The sequence below is a fragment of the Sylvia atricapilla genome, chromosome 11 (genome assembly GCF_009819655.1).
Source record: "Sylvia atricapilla isolate bSylAtr1 chromosome 11, bSylAtr1.pri, whole genome shotgun sequence".
Classification (NCBI taxonomy): Eukaryota; Metazoa; Chordata; class Aves; order Passeriformes; family Sylviidae; genus Sylvia; species Sylvia atricapilla.
The window spans coordinates 461,146-467,496 of record NC_089150.1 but is presented as its reverse complement, the minus strand read 5'-3'; positions in this window follow the sequence as shown (position 1 = coordinate 467,496).

Sequence of the window (6,351 nt, the reverse complement as noted above, 5' to 3'; positions counted from 1 at the left end):
GCACTAATTTGTGTTGGCACTGATTTGGCCCTGGTTTCTCATGTGCCAATCATGATACATTTTCTTTTTCTGTCCTCCCCTAATCACTGCAGTAAGAAAAATCTGGTTTACAGTGACAGTGGAATATCCATTTGCTATTATTTAAATGCATACAGATCCACAGATGCCTAAATGTACCCAGATTCAAATGCCTCGGGGAGGAAATGAGGATAAAAGATACATTGTCAAGACAATAAAAAGTACATTGTATGAGACAATCTACTGGTTTAACAATACTAGAAAATATTTTTAAAATTACTGCGGACTTTTAATAGCTGGGAGTTTCAGTCTGAAGGAAACAGCCCACCCTCCTAAGATGAGAACAGTGATGCTGCAAGCGGGGGAATGCTGGGGCAGAACTGTGGTGATCAGACAGCCAGGACAGGAGCAAAGCTGAGGCACAGCACCTGAGCAAACCCTGAGTTGGGCTGAGGTGCTGAGCCAGTAGATAGTCACCGTGGCTTCATGCTGGGCTTCAGCAGCCCGTGGTCACACCACTGCTGCGAGGGCTGCGCTGCCCTGCTGCCTCCCACCCCTCCTCTTCATCCTCTCTTTCCCACAGCACCGTGGGCAGCACAGCACTCAGCTCTCCATGCTGCTCTGCCTGCCACTGTCCCTGCCAAAATGGGCTGCGTCTTGTAACTCCTGAAAGTTAAAGGACCTCTGACCCGGGAGGTACCGGCGTGTGTGTCTTGTGTGGGTTCCTGAGGCACACACTGCTCAGGAGAACACTGCTCCAGAAGGGAAAACTTCACATCCTGAGGGGCCTCCAAAAACACAGCGGGAATGAAGGCGCTGACCTGAAAATACCAAGCAAAAGCTTGAGTCAGTCATCTCCAAAGGCAAAGCAGGAGCACAGCCCACATTCTTGGGGTTTCACCTTCTCAAAGAGCCAGATGGGCTTCTTTGTTTTTTCACTGCCAGAAGACAAGGCAGTGACCCTGGCTCCCTGCAGCAGGACTCCAGAGGCTCCGTGCTCTGTGGCACTGGTGTGCAGCTCTGCAGAAGTTGATTCCTGTCAGCTCTCACAGCTTCTCTCCAGTGAGGATACAACCCTGCATTATGGGGTTCCTGCTCCAAAGCACTGGCATTGCAGGGATGCAGCTGGATCCAGCAGCTCCCAGATCTGAGGAGCAGAGCAAAACACATGTGTAAAACAGGAACTCAGCTGAACTGTGCCAGCTGTCTGCGTGCCCAGAATTAGTGCAAAACACTGTCAGATCTAACTGGCAACCTCAACTCTAATACAAACAGCACAGCCTGCTTGCTCCCAGGCATCCACAGCCAGTACTTGTATGAGAGGCAACATGTTGTGGGGGATTTTAATTTGAAATAAAGGCTGGAGTGACCTTTCATTTCAGGTTTTAATTAAGCTCCCCTGCCTCAAAGCTGAAGAGAAAAATCCTGAAAAATATAATCCAAGAGCATGGTAAAGTCTCAAATGTCAAAGGCAAGCAAAATCCTGAGCTACTGTTGTTTTAGTTGTAAGTTTGTTAGTCCAAAGGACACAGCTTCCCCAGTGCTCACAGTCTGACTTTATGTAGGACATATCAAATGCCATACAAGTTGTAGATATAACAACACTGCATTTCATCTTATCACAAGATGCTGCATCAGGATTTAGCTGCATTCAAGATACTATTTTTCCATCCTTTCATTCCCTCAATTCAAAAGATCTACTTGCAGAACTCTTGTCAGTCTCCGGCTGAAGGTCTAGATCCTCATTCTTTCCAAACTAGTCCCAGACCTATTGTTCCCAGGCAGCATGACCTGGGCTCCATGGGAATCTCCATGCTCATCTGAGCTTTGTTCACCTCCTTCCCTTTCTCTCTGGAGTTTGGATAGTTTATCCCCAGGCAGATGTGCAGATAGCCCAGAAACATTTACAGAAAAAGGCTGACAGTGGTGTCCAGCATTAAGAGCTTCTTCCTATCTGCTGGACTGAAGGAAGCAGTGCTGGAGGCTGCAGTCCTGCCCAAGCATCATCTGGGCAGTTCCTGTCTCCTGTTTCTGTAGCCTTGGCATCCCTCCCGTGTTCTCTTGCATTCCTGCTCTAGGTTCTTCCAAGAGCTGTTTCATTGCCAGTGTTTGAGATCTAGGCCTTGGCATGCTCTTAAGAGGAGGAAATTGAGCTGACACCAGCACCAGAGGCTGCTGCAGCCTCATGGGGAAACTACTGCATGCACAGGGACCTGGGCCAGGCCAGAGGGAGCCCCATTTCCTGAGCAAATCACCCACAAGGTCATTGTTTCATAATCAGCTTGGGCAAGACCATGGGGGAGCAGCACGAAATACTCTTGCAAACGCTTCAAAACTGCAACAAAAACTCAGCACCAGCACTGCAAGATCTTTGCTCTGACATACTTCACACTAAACTGAATCCACAAATGGGTTGCTGTGTGTGTGGTTGAGATTGGTACAGGGGGACGAGTTGCTGCTCCCTCTTCAGCTGTCACTTCTCATCCAAAACAGCTCCAGTTCACAGCACATCCAGGTCAAAAAAGAAGAACCAGGTCAGCAGAGACAGTGACTGACACCTCCATAGTCTCCTATGATGAGAAACACTGGGAAATCACCGGGTAAGGAAAACCAAGATTTGGGACAACTGGCACCTCCCTAATGCTCACTTCCACCTACTAATTTACCCCACAAAACAAGGCACAACTGATTGAACTGATTGAACACTGTCACTCCCATGCAGGTGCCACACACCACACACTGTTGGTCCCCTGGAGGCTGTGTATCACAGCCCTTACACATCACAAGCAGAGCTGGCTGCCAAGGGCCCCCACAGGAGCAATGAACGCACAGAGGTAATGGGTTCAGCACTGTGGAGGGAGTCCAAAACCCTCCAACCCAAAATCTTACAGTAGGAATTTGGGTGAGTGATCCCTGTCAGTGCTTAAGTTGGATTCATTCCAACAAAGAGTTATCTTCCCCCCCTGTGAAATGAGTTTGAAGATCATCACATTTCAGAATTCCAAAATTCCAAGCCTTGGTTCTCTGACTTCACTGTTTTGCAGCTCAGTCAAATCCTTGTTCCTGCTGAAGGGATTCCCTCCAGCCCAGGGCGAAGCACGCTGGAGGAGCAGCTCTAGAGAGCAGGACAATCTAGCCAGAGGATTGGCATCCACAGCCCAGGAGACTGATGATCCTTGAATTATTGCCATGGCTGCAAGTATTTCATATGAGCCACATTTGGTGATAATGTCTGCAGCCATGTAGTCATGGATATAGAACAAACAAATCACTAAATTGCAGAAAAACAGTGAGAAAATTTAAACCTGGAGTTTGTTCTGGACTCTGCTTTGCAGAGTTGCACAACATTCCCAGTTTCACTTTAAAATATCTCTGTGATTTAATGCCAAAGAGCTGGGTTTCAACTGAAGCCTGGATTCCCCATGGCTGACTTCACAGATTGAATTCAACACTGTCTAACTTGGAAGGCATCTCCCTTCTGAAAAACCCAGTGCTGCAGAATTTGTTAAGGAATCAATCAGATATCTGCTCAGACAGAACATTCATCACAGCACAGTACTACTCAGAAATTCACATGTGAACCAGAATGTGCAGGGGGTTGTCTCTGGCCCAGAAGAGCACGCAACTGCATGAAGAATTAACTCGGATCAGTGGTGCTTCCCAAGACCCTGCCGGGGACTGTGAGTCTGGAATGGAAACTTAATTATCCAATCTGAGTTTTCATCTTACTGACATCATCCTTTCAAAATTATTTAGGATGAAGGTGTAGCAGAAAGCAGACACCTTACCCAGGATTACTCCTTTTCCTAGCAGAGGAAGGGCTGTCCACTCGCAGCAGCATGAAACATATACAATCCCCTGTGAGTCCTCGTGTGAGCTGTGCAAGCCCTGAGACCAGGAGGAGATGCTGGGTTCGGCAGGACAGGTTGATGTTTGCACATTGATGCTTCTCACCTTGATGGTCCCCTCACAGCAGTCCCAGGAGAAGGACCTGTGAGTAGGCACAGAAGGATGTAGACAGACCTTGCCCATGCTGGAGCTAGTTTGTGCCTTTGTGTGTACTGTTACACAGCCCCACAGCAGATACCTCAGATTCAGTCACATCCTTTAGGGAAAGCCCCTTGCAGAGTGACTCACACGGACACAGTTTCCTGTCCACACACTCCCCTCTCCCTCGACAGGCCTCTGAGCAGCTCTCCCGCTCTGAAATCCCATACATAGGGGTGGGGTTGTGCAGAATGGGCTTTAAGGAGACGATCAAACTCTTTGTTTCACGTGGTTAAAGACAGTGCAGGCTTCCCACTTAAAAGCATGTTTAAAATGGAAATGAACTTCTACTAGTAGATCAGACTTTTTAAAATAAAACCCATGCCCTCAGGCTCCCCACGAACGTCTTTTAAAGTGTGTGTATGCCAGTCTTCTTTCAAATATTCCCAACAGAAGGATTTCCATTCAGTAACACAATTTAAATCTTCTCTGCAGGACACATTTGAAGAAATTCGCTGACAGTTCAGCTGAGCTGTCCGCTGCATTATCCAGCCGCAGTGCCCATACAGGTTACATGCAGGCCAAAGAAACTCCCAACAGAGTCATCGGCACAAAGGTCACTCCAATTTCTGCCACGTTTCAGCTGTTAAAGGAGTTGGGATTTCCCAGTAAATGCAGCAGAGTTCCCTGCACTGTACAAGCTGCTGTGTGCAGGACACGGTGATGTTCATGCCCCAACACACAGCACCTCACATGTCACTGTGGTCTATTAGGCATTACAACAATTCTGCTTTTCCTCCCACGGCAATGACTAATGATTAGCTGGAAATAACCGACTAGCCAGGAACAAAGGTCTCAACAGCAGCTCTTGTGCACAGCGGATCTCACTGACAGGTGCTGGTTATGCTGACTCAGAAGGAAAGATGTTACAGCACTTGTGTGCCACTGCTTGGAATGCAGAACCCTGCATCTAGAAAAAGAGCCTGAAACGGATTTCTTCTCAGCTCAAAATATCAGCAATAGCAGGAGTGTCGAGCAGTTAATGCATCCTCTGAGTGTGTGCTTTAACATGATAGATGTTGAGCCAACAGCGAGAGGAGTGACAGATCCTCAAGTCCCCAGAGCAGGGTCACACAGAGGTTAACGGAGGTAAATTAACTGAACTCTTTTGATATTGCAATACACCATGCATCTTGTACACTCCATCCTAGAGAATAATTAAATTGACTTTATAAGAGGGGCAGTTTTTTGGGTGTGGAGGAGAGACTTTATAATTCCATCAGCCTCTGTTCTGGCCCCTAAGTGATACTTGGCAAGTCTGTTAATATGCAAAAGCCTCAATTTCCTCACTAATAAATTAGCTGTTAGGAAAACAAAGCTTCAGATCAAAGGCATTAGTAAAACACAGCTGCAGACTCCGAAGATTCTCAGCAGTGCCCTGGTAGCTTCCCAAGGCTGTATATTCTTAGCATCAGTGGCATTTTGGACTCGGGTAGGAGCTAATCAGGTGTAACAGAAAAATACAACAATAGACATTGCAGGGCCACAAGGAGATTATATATTCCTGAATCGTGTTTCTAGATCTGTTAAAAATGACTGTAGGGTTTATTAGTTTTCCATTATTTAAAGCCCATGCTAGCTCCACCAGCACTGTGAGCAATCCCAGTCTACTGGCTGCCAAAGCAGATTCAAGACCATAATGTTGTATCCTTGGCTGGAAGAGGAGGAAATCCTGAACAGTGCAAGATTCCTTCCCCACACAGGCCACTGAGGCAGCACAAAGCACTGGACCCCATCAGCCCTGTCTGACTGGTCTGCAGCTCACACCACAGGCTGTCTACTCACACTTCACTCAGACTCTGCCAGCACTAGTTGATGTTAAAATCCCATGAAAAATTCTGAATTGTAACCTACTTAATCTTTGTCTGCTTTTTAAATTATGTGTGTAGGAATCTTCTCTTTACTGAGTTGTCTCAAAGTAAGCTGGAGTGTCAGGTCAGAAGCAGATGCTGTAGGTTAAAAGGTGATCTGAACAAATCCCCATGCTAACCCTCAGTCCTGTAGTAAATCTCTGGCAACCTTCTGAGTAGCAGTGAGATACTGCACAAGAGGGAGTAATTCCAGAACCAGAGAGCATGCAGCTGTAATACCACTGAGGAGGAAGTGATATAGCCTTGCCCACAGTCCCCTGAAAGCAGAACCTTCTTCAAGAGGTCACAGGAGGGAAGAACCTGGCACCCTCACATACGTCTGTGTCTGAAAAGCTTTCCTTACCGCGCTCAGCATTTTTACTTTGGAAGGCCAAATTTTTGATTTCACTTCTCTGTGCACATATTGCAATACAAA